This window comes from Lolium perenne, chromosome 6 (genome assembly GCF_019359855.2).
Source record: "Lolium perenne isolate Kyuss_39 chromosome 6, Kyuss_2.0, whole genome shotgun sequence".
NCBI classification, from domain to species: domain Eukaryota; kingdom Viridiplantae; phylum Streptophyta; class Magnoliopsida; order Poales; family Poaceae; genus Lolium; species Lolium perenne.
The window spans coordinates 222725068-222736032 of NC_067249.2; the positions used below are offsets into that span (position 1 = coordinate 222725068).

A 10965-nucleotide genomic window follows, 5' to 3' on the forward strand; every position below is an offset into this window, starting at 1 on the left:
AAGATGTTGCATGATTAATTCCTTGTCTGGCTTCCGAGAATTGATATTGGTTCATTTGGTGAGATTAAGTCAATACAGTTTCCATGCCAAATTCGATTTTAAATATTTGCTTTGGGTGTCACTTGGAATTTAAGTTCCCTATATTTTTAAACAACATCACAATTGCACATTTGATTTTAATTTTCTTCAGCGAAATGCCGCATCGATAAGTAAATATATATATATATATATATATATATAGAAACTCTATTAAACACCCAGGGTGTAGAATAATTTATTCTGCTCCCGGGTCGGTCGACCGAGCCGGTACTCCGATGCGGCTCACACCATGGGCAGACTCAGACTCCACCTGTTGTAATTTTTGCTGGTTTATTAGGTTGTCGGTTTCTTTATCCTGGGGATTGGGACGTGCATTCCCCACTCGACCCTGTTTCCAGAAACTGCCGCAATGCGCTCCTCGTAGCTGCACAAATCCGGCGACCTTAAGCTCCCGGCCGCTGCCGCCCGGAGATTCGGCGCCGTATTCGCGTCCTGCTCGTCGACCCCAGCTCCCCAGTTCAATTCCTTCCACTCCCTCGCTGACGTTCGCGAATCCCATGCGGCGCCGTGGGGAGCTGCGCGTGGAGCGCTCTGCCCGGTTGACGACGACGCGTCCACGAGCGACTACGCCGCCCACCACAAGTATTTGCTTTCCTCCATACAGCCTCTGATTCGCCTCGCTCGCGAGCGCGGTATTCCCATGATGAGCTCGTCGTCGCCGCGCATCCTCTCAATCCTCGTCCCTGGACGCCCTCTGCCAGAACTCTCTTCCGCGCTGCTGTAAAGGTAGGCAGTCCTCCCTTTCCCGTCATCTTCCGGGGTAATTTTTTGGTGAGGTGGCTCATGTATTCTTGCAGGGAACGGCGGGTGGCGTAACTGGCCACCAGAGCGATCTCCAATTTCGTGGATCCTCTCTTAGCTTCAAGGAACCTACGAAGAAATAATTCCCAAGCAGATTTTAAATAGGTATTGCATATCATCGACTCTGTAAGAAACGTTTCATGGACAGCAGTTTTAGATAACTAGCCAAATCTTATCTGCTATTCAGTGGCCCGTCCGATACCTGGATGCTATGGCAATATCTGCGATTCTGTAATTGTGCTGCAAATCAGCGGTTCTGTTTTTTAAATATTGCAATAACATCGATTCTGTAGGATTGTTTCAAAATTGATCTTTAGGTACATGTTGTTTAATTACAGTTGCAGCTATACAGTTTCTAGGGTCTTGCTGTCCTGCTTGTTGGAAATTGCAAATACATATCTAGGAGTAGATTAACAGCAACACTAATAATTCTGTTCGTTGCCCTGCTGTAATGTAATGTTAGTGGTGATTTGGAACTTTGCAAGTGGCATGCTTATGAGTAGATTATACATATCTGGTGATACTGCTTCACCCATGATTGTCGCAATTTGCCACATTAATCACATAGTAGGCGTATATGATATATTTATTGCTCTCTAATTTTGGGTTCTTCTCCTTGAATATTATGTGACCCTGGGTGAGGAAGATAATTGTTTACCAAGTTATTATTGAACAAAGGACCCCTCAAGGAACTACTTTTTTGTTGTTCACAATAGTAGGATATTGTTATTGTGCCGATTCAATCTGATGGACTACTTCCTTTCTCGAAGCATTGTCGTGGTTCTTTCAATTCCAAGGGAAAGAATGTTAAGAAGCTAGAAAAAAGAATGTTAAGAAGCCAAAAAAATATCTGTATGTAGAGAAATAATAATTGTTGCAGTGTTCAATAATCTAGGTTTAAATTCACGTGAATCTGCCAACCTTATGAATGGGGATATTGCCTATTTTGAGGGGTTTTAATCTCTACTTGAGCTTACAAATTTAGCATCTTTTATTGAAAATTCTTGAACAAGCATAATCTGTCTTTACTGCCCAGGCTTAGATTCTGTACAGTAGATCCATATCATCATTTTACTGAAGTATCAAATTGGTCAGATCCAGAGGGGGTGTACAGACCAAAATCAAAATGGCAAACTTTTCTCTATACCATTTATTTTCTTCTAATTTGTGGAAATTGGTTGTATTGTGTGTAAGCTCCTTCAGAAAACGAACTTATTTTATGTTGTTTGTAATAAAGCAACATCCCTAGTAACTTGTGCTAATTGATTCTCCTTATTGTTGCAGCAAGATCACTAGCACACATGCTGATGTGCACCCAATTTCACTGAGGACTCTGCGATGCATCTACATCCCATACTATACTCAGAATACTCTTTAGGTGGGCAATGCTTCTTTGTCTGAATTTTCTCTTCGTTAAATACTTGGGTAGATGGCATGCTTGATCTGTTATTCTACACTCATTTTTGGCAGGTAGTACGTATACTTTTTAGATTTACCATTATGTGAATGAAATTGTTAGCATACACTAGAAGCTAAATTTTCTTGATTAACACATGGTCTGGTGTCGATAATTTTATAGAAAATATACATCTTCCCGTGTGCATCAGTATCAGTTCTCGCAATATTTGGTTAAATACACTGATGATTCATATGCATTATTATCTACATCTTTTTTCCATTTATCGCGCACCCATTATGCTATTTGGTCATTTCCATTTCGCCATTTCGGCAGTAGGAGACATTACTTCTAAACTTTGCTCAATATTTATGTCTAGTTGGGCGGACAGAGGGAGGTGGATGGCTTTTGGTGCAACATAAAATGGTATACTAAGAGCACATATGCTTCCTCAATGTTAATTATGTTGCTTTATTTGGAAGTGGGTATATGTAGATAACTAGAAATAAAGGAGTACATCTGTCCGGATACCAATAAAGGAATTGGTATATGTGATGGACAGCCCCCTCGGTGTGTTATCTGTTGGCTTCAACAATTTTAATGGCGGGTTCAGTTTTGGCCATAGCGGCACATCCAAGCTCATCGTCGAGCAACTTGCTTCCCCAGTTGCCACAAATTACTTGCAGATTGTTATTTCGAGTTTGAGTCGGCCTTTTGCTTGTTGGTTGGGTAACGATCTTACCCTTTGATGATATTATCCAATTGTTAGGCTGACAGCGGGAAACATGGATGCAGCAGAGGATTGGAAGATGCAGTACAATGGCCGATACTGGAGCTCCCGTCCCCACCAAAGGCCTCAGGCACCCAATGGCAGTGGCGCCTTGGCTCTTACCGGTGACTGCAGCAGCAGCGTACCAGATATCAGCTCCCTAGACAAGTCTCTTCAGCACTGCTTCCTTGTGGACTAGCTGACTATCACAATGCACCAGATATCAGCTCCCTAGACAAGTCTCTTCAGCACTGCTTCCTTGTGGACTAGCTGACTATCACAATGCGGCAGAGAAAATTCTAGTGACGGTCAAAACATAAGCTACGGCATGAGCTAGCGTGCAAGACACTGGCATAATTGTGTTGGTTAGGTGTGGTCTTTCTCAGGGTAGATAAGCTCTGGGAGTAATCAGCGACCTGAAGCAAACTTTAATTAGTGACTCTAAAAGCCCTCTTTTCAAAAGCTGGAATTTTGTTGTACCTGAGTGAAAATTATGGTGTTTGCTACGGAATTCTTACATTCTGGACAACCAATTCAGTTAGCACTGAATCCTTCGGTGAACAATAGAACAACATATGTTTTCCCAAATTTGAGTATGCCTTGTCCAAACAATTAATCAAATCAGGTTACTAACCATGCAAGTGATGCAAGAAAAGTTCTTATGAAAAAAAAAACATTGTGCACTATTTGGAATTCGCAAGCTCATCTAATTAGCATATCTTTCGACCATACAATCATCCATGTGCATATACTTAACCACTAAGGTAGCTAGATCTAGCTAGCACCCTTCAGCTCTAAAAATAAAAACCTTTATAGTCTGCTAGCTACAGAGAGATAAAATTGGCATACATAAGAAATCTGGGAAGTAGGACTTCCAATTACATCGGTTATTTCTTCCAAATGATATTATGTTATCACACAAATCAACATCACACCATATAAAATATGGTATACACTGGGACATAAAAAAATGTGGATTAAAAAATGTCACGTGCGTGGCATGGATCATTCTTGCGGTACAACAATTCCGGATATGATCTGGTAGATGACGCTAATAGAAGGAAGCTTTCATAAGCAAGAACATTACATGGACAGGACACCACAATAAAGATATTCAGCTATATACATAAGCGCAGTTTGCTTTAGGGAGAGTATGCACAAGGGGAGCTTCAAATCTAGTTTTTTTTTATATGGATTTTCATGGGTCTGAACTTCTCCAAAGATTCAGGTAAAAGGCCTGGTTTCATTCAAATCAAGTAAGATGACGCACGAGAGCTATGTTGGTTCATCTTTATCTGCAATACACAAACTATTGATGAAAACTCACAAGACTAGAAGGATCAGTAAGCGGATTAAATGAAAATACCGCGTTAATGATACAATAAAGCTGACTTTCCAACGATCAAGGTCAACATGTTGTACATGAAAGATGGAGCCAAAGGCTCAACATGTGAGCACTTGCTCATGGCAAGGGAAGCAATGGATATAAGATCAAATCTGCCAGAGTTTATAATGGGTATAAAATAACAAACAGTCGGAATAAAAAATAAATACAAGGCATAAGTAATACCTACTCCATCAAACTTCTGTCACATAGGCCAATTTCATGTAGAGTAAATGCGCTAACAAGACTTCAAGAAGAATATGACATACAGTCGGAATAAAAAATAAATACAAGGCACAAGTAATAGTTGCTCCATCAAACTTCGGTCACATAGGTCAATTTCATGTAAAGCAAAGACGCTAACAAGACTTCAAGAAGAATATGACATACTTCTTTCTTCGGTGGAACTTGAAAGGATAAAGCAGTTTGGAACTCAATGTTTATCTCTCCTGCTGCTCTTCGGTCGTTGGGTTAGCGCAAGGAACAACCTTGTTCTGTGATTTCCTCGACCTGGACAATTTCTTTGAGTGGCTCAAAACCATTGGCCTACTAATGTTGGCGGTGGTATTCGTAGCACGAACATCAAACGACATGCACAAAAGCAAGAGAATAAGAGTTACTGAACCATATACAATAAGATCCGCCTATGACATGAAAAATAGCATAAAGTTATGAGAATGGTATAATTATATTCCCTTTAAAAAAAAATGTAGCTGAGTCACCTAGTGTTACTTATCAAACAGGAGCATCCTATATAGGGCATGTTATGCTAGTCAAAAATATGCAGTGAACATGAACTAAGAGTGAAGCAATTGCATCAGGTAATCAGAAACCATTTACAAGGAAAACTGCTACATGACTCTCCAACTATAGTTAAATAGGTGTTGCAGCTTGTTCGGGTTAAGGTTGAGCCTGTCCAAGACAAGCTTGTGACTAACAAGAATGTAGTGTAATATTTTATACAACTCGAAATGGCTAGTACTAACGCAGAACTTTCAAAAAGCATTCAAGTCTGACATAAAAGGGGTATCATTACAAAATCAGATTTCTCGGAATATGATTAATTTTTCATAGTCTCTTGTATAAATGGGACGGTACCACAGCTACCGTGTTCAGTTTCAATAGAGGAGCTTTGTTCAACATGGTAAATTGTTAAGGATGCATTGTCCTCGAATGGACATTTATTTCTCAACTCCATTACATGTGCTTCATGCTGTGGGTCGATTCACGACCACAGAACACACAGTTATCCTCAGTTGAGATGTGTCTGTGTTGTAATTGTTCTCCCGTTGGCAGGCAATCAAGTATCATCTGCCAGAGTACAATTTTCATCTTGTTGGGAGCCTGGGTCGCCCACAACCTTTTCCGGTTCTTAGTCTCTATAGCTCTGTCAGGTAATACCTTGTCCCGAGTCAGTACGGGAAGAAAAGAAAGATTCAGTTCTGGCCAAATTGTAAGCATGACAGTTTGTGCTTCCGAGTTCCACTAGACTTACTATTTGTTCTCTCTAGATCCAACTTCACTCATCCCTGTGCAAAAAATAAAACATATCCTGCCTCTCTTGGCTCTCGCATTTTTTCAGAGGTGTTTAATATACAATTGGTTATACTCATTCTAACAGGAATGATCTATCAATCCTAGAGCTTAACCTCTGAAATGACATTTGCAAAGTGTTGAAGATGGGGATGATAGAATAGTGGTTGGTAGTTTGAACCTGAATCAGTGCATCTATACCAGATGAACTGACCGGAAAGAGGCCAGGGGTAAAGTTAAGAGTTTTCTTTGCATATTATGAAGAGTATTATGTAACTGGCATCCTGCTAGGTGATTTAAATAAAAAACTTACAGAGAACGGAATGGCCAGCTACCGTACCTTACGTTGAAGCCCATGGGTGCGCTGGCCATGAATCGACCCACAACACGGCTCAGGGGGCCTGCTGCTCACCATGATGCATCCCGCAGGAACCACCCGATGTGCCAATGCCGAGGCTACCCTCAGCCACCACCCACCGCGTGGACGAACCAGGCTGCTGACACCGCCACACTGCAATGGCAGCATTGCCCCGAGATGACATGAAACCTACATAGATCTGTTTATCATCTGAATCTTGTATTGCTTAGTCTAATAGTGAACATCTGATTGGGTCCAGAACAAACAAAAATTAAGCTCAACCTGAGGAATCAAGAATCATAGACACACACAACAGGATAAGTAGCTCTATTTTATGGGAAGACGCATATATAAAGAATAGTAGCAGGATTTGAGGCAGCCGTAGGTCTAATCTGGAGACAAAAGTTGTTTCTGATTTTTCCCTGACATCTAATCTTACCTAGCGGACAGATCCCCACATCATTGCTGAAAAAAAATTCAGTCTTGGGCTGACATAAGAGAAGGGGCACATATCAGATCTTGCGTAGGCCATAACTAAATTCGTGGACGCCGATTGAAAACAAGCAAAGCTTCATGTAGCTTGTAAGGGGATCGATAGTACGCACCTAATCCGAGGGTGAGGCTGCCGAAGTCACCAGTTGCCGCCATCCAACAGCCGCTCGTCCCCTTCCACTCCAATGGGAATCGGTTCTGTTGAAGCCAATCACACCAAACCGCCATTTCACCTGCTGCCATCCAACAGCCGCTTCGGACGACCGACCACAAGGCTGCTGATTTCACCTGCTGCCGCCGCCGACGCTATCTAGGACAGGGTCAGCGCAGCCGTCGCTCACTTCGCTACTGAGCCCGCCCACCTCTCGCCGCCGTCCGCGCATCCTCTCGCCGCTGTGCAAACTTCGATTCCCCAACCGCTCACCGTCGACGCACTCCATTAGGAACCCAAGAGGAAAAGGAGGTGCGGCTGGGCAGTGGGCTAGCTCCCAAACCCACGACCCCGAGTAAGAAACGGTCCCTGCCAAAAAAAAATTATGGGAGACAGTACGGTGTTGTAAATTTACATCACACGTAAAACGGGCTCGTGCCCGCTAAACTGGTGGAGCGCTCCGCGCGGGGCAGATGGAGCCGCTCGTGCGTAGGCCGACCGGGGTGCAGAATAATATTCTGCCCCCAGGGAGTCAAATAGCGCATCTCTATATATATATATATATATATATATATTCCGCGGTCTTTTTGACGTCATCATCATGCATACATCATAAATATGGTTTTGATAAATAAAATAAAATTATTTTCATGAACCCTAAACTATTTGTTTTATCGCTCTTTCTTCACCTCTTAATTCAAAATCTAAACTTTTGTTTTTCTGGTTTCCAATATATTGCAAAAAAGTTTTAAAAGAGAAGGAAAACAATTTTTGAAATGAAACCCTAACCCTAAAATATGACCCATGCCTCTCTCTTCCCTGGCTTTTCTCTTTCCCATCCGGAGCATCCCAACAGAACCAATCCGGCGACCTACTTCCTTCTATCTCTTTTTCCAGCACACCTCCTTTCAGCCCGTACCCCTTCGCTGGCTTCCTATTTTTTTCCTTGTTGTCGGCTACCAAAGAGAGCACGATCATGGCGTGACCTCCCGTCGCTATCTGCAACCACCACGGCGACGTGGTCCTTCCCCTTCGCCTTATCTTCTGCACGCCTCCCCCTCACGCAACCAGTGCCTCCACTTTCCCTCTTTCTTTCCTCCCCTCCAAGCAAACAGAGAGATGGAGAGGGTTTTCCTCTCACGAAAGCCACCGTGCGCCTCCGCCTAGCTCGCCGTCGACCCGACTTTCCCGGCCACCTATTGACATTCTGATGCCACCAGGACATGCACCTCGTCGTCCTCGTTCTCCTGGTGCCCAAAATCGAGCCGGGGGCGCTCCCAATCAAGGTCAACCTCGCCGTCTTCTTCTCCGACTCCGGCGGGAAACCGTCGTTCCCCGACGTCTCCGACCTCCTCCGGTCACCCCGGGATGTTCTACGGCTTCTTGGTGAGCTCCTCTTACTTTTCCCCCTCTTCCCCGTCCGAATCGCGCTCTGCTCGGCATCACAAAAATCTGACGGACATGTTGTTGTGTGTCTGTCGCCGCCGCCGTCAGCATGGATGCCATCGTCCTCCGGTGCTTCCCCAACCATCGCTTCGACTGACTTGGGTCGTCCGCATCAGGGCGCAACTAGCGCCTCCTCCATCAAGGTCTTCCCCGACTCCATCATCGGCGGCTGGCGCTGCTCCGGTCGAGCACGAACAGGTCGTGCGTGTCCGCAGTGACATGCCCAGTTTCTTCAGAAGAGAACCGCAACCCTTCTGTCCAGTCAGCTTCCACGTCGATGCCTCGTCACCGCCCGGCCCTGCATGTCAACCGCTGTGGCTTGACCATTCCTCGGTGAGCATCTCCACTCCCTGATCCAGATCCAACCCGCAGAAGGGACCAGTCAAACATCCACGTCAGCGCCTCGGGCCCACGCGTCATTGATGCATTGCAAATGCATCTATAATTTTGATGCTCCTTGCTTGTTTTATATTGATTATGCATGAATTATGTATGCATTTCTGCACCTTTTTAGCATTTCTCGGACTAACCTATTAACGCAGCGCCAGTTCCCGTTTTCTGCTGTTTTTGATTTCAGAAAAGCACCATATAAAATATTCTCGGAATTGAACGAAACAAAGTTCATATACCTTAAAGTCCCGAGGAGAAGCAACTGCCAGAAGGGGGAAGCCAGGGGCAGGATGGCCCCACACGCCCCCCAGGCGCGGCCCAGGGGGGGCGCGCCTGGCCCACGTGTGGGCACCTCCCTCCGCCTCCGACTCCGCCTCTTCGCCTATTTATTCTTCGCCACGGGAAAACCCTAGACACCCGTTCATACTTCCACGAAAAGTTCCGTCGCCGCCGCAAATTCGAACCCTAGTTCGGGAGGGTTCTGGAGCTCTTCCCGGCACCCTGCCGGAGGAGAAAATCATCGCCGGAGGACTTCTTCATCACCATGCCTGCCTCCGCGGTGATGCGTGAGTAGTCTCTACAGGACCATGGGTCCATAGCAGTATCTATTTGGTAGATCTCTCCCATGTGCTTTGTTCCTGATTTAGTCTTGTGAGCTGACTGACATGATCAAGACTATGCAATTGTAATATTATGATGTTGGTTTGATGGGATCCGAGAATAGTGATTATTATGATATGTGATTTTATGTTATTTTACTTATGATCTTGCATGCTCTCCGTCTCTAGTAGTTGCTCTGGCCAAGTAGTTGCTATTGACTCCAAGAGGGAGTATTTATGCTCGATAGTTGGGTTCATGCCTCTAGTAAATCATGAGAAGTGCCAGCAATCTCTACGGTTCTAGATGTGCTGTTGCCACTAGGGAGGAAACAGCGGTGTGCTATTATAGGGTAGTATCATTGCTTACTTTACACACATTGCTTAAAGCGATAGTCTGTTGCTTGCAACTTAATATTGGAGGGTGTCACGGATGCAATCCTGAAAATGGACTATTAGTCATAGATGCAGTTGGATGGCGGTCTATGTATATTGTTGTAATGCCCACATATTTAATAATAAGTTTATGCTCTCATCATAGTAAATTTATGCCTGTTTGTCAATTGCCCATCTGTAATTTGTTTACCCAACATGCTATCTTTTAATGGAGAGACACCACTAGTGAACTATGGATCCCGGTTCTATTTCCTCATTACTGTTATTTCCTACAAAGCTCTCTGTTTACTTTCTGCAAACATCAGTCTCCCATTCGATACGTTTAATCCTTTGTTGCCAGCAAAAGCCGGTGAGCCTGACAAACTCACTGAAATCTGTTGGGGCAAAGTGTTGTGTTTGTTTGTGTGCAGGTCTCCACGTTGCTACTGATATTTGCAAGCGCCAGAGCAAATATTGGGACGCGACAACCTACTGAAGAATACATTGCCTCCTGGATTGATTAAACCTTGGTTTCAAACTGAGGGAAAACTTGCCAACTGTGCTGCTTCACCTTCCTCTTGGGGTCTCCTCAACGGGTGTGTTAAGTTAGCGCCATAGCGCACTTTTTCTGGCGCCGTTGCCGGGGAGGTGTGTAACTTCAGAGCCAGCAATTTTCTTCCTCCACCAACAGCACTTTTCTGTGCAAGGGAAGAAAGCAATTCTGCAAGGGGAGTCTATCACTCTCAACCATTTCGTTTTGTTAGTTGTTTTTGCTGCATATTTTATTTCACTTGTTTGCATATTTATTTCTGCTTGTCTTGCATTATATACCCAAAATAAATAAAAAATTAGTTTACCTTACTGCATTTACTTTGTTGCATTTTATACTCAAAACCCTAAAAAAATTAGTCTACTTTATATAGTTACTATTTCTTTTTGTTCATTATGTTTCCTAAGTTTGCTCTGAAGGACCTACTGATTGGTAGTGGTTCTATAGTTGGGAAAAATAATATTGCGGAATTCCTTGATCATGTTAGTAAATATGAAGGGCTTAAAGAGAAATATATAGCTGAATTTGCTCCTGATTATGAAACCGCTATGTTTTGCTTGGTTATGATGATAGAAAGTACGTTTATTAGTCTCCACCCATTCCTACAATATATGTTTCTCAATCT

At 43.7% G+C, this 10965-nt stretch overlaps 2 long non-coding RNA genes across 3 annotated transcripts; one reads left to right on the forward strand and one right to left on the reverse strand.

Annotated features, from left to right (window-relative positions):
• The first annotated feature begins 324 nt into the window (after window positions 1-324).
• On the forward strand, window positions 325-3653 carry LOC127305784 (uncharacterized). The gene is made up of 5 exons (XR_007854158.2): window positions 325-825; window positions 897-1005; window positions 2185-2278; window positions 2676-2722; window positions 3066-3653. It is a non-coding gene; the product is annotated as an uncharacterized lncRNA (long non-coding RNA).
• A 375-nt stretch (window positions 3654-4028) lies between these two features.
• Window positions 4029-7412, reverse strand: LOC127305786 (uncharacterized). 2 transcript variants are annotated; one of them, XR_007854160.2, is made up of 5 exons: window positions 6946-7412; window positions 6780-6828; window positions 6323-6529; window positions 4840-4995; window positions 4029-4360 (listed from the first exon to the last, which is right to left on the reverse strand). It is a non-coding gene; the product is annotated as an uncharacterized lncRNA (long non-coding RNA). The 2 variants fall into 2 exon arrangements; XR_007854159.2 differs by having other exon boundaries at window positions 4840-4998; window positions 6946-7396.
• Between the last annotated feature and the right edge of the window lie 3553 nt (window positions 7413-10965).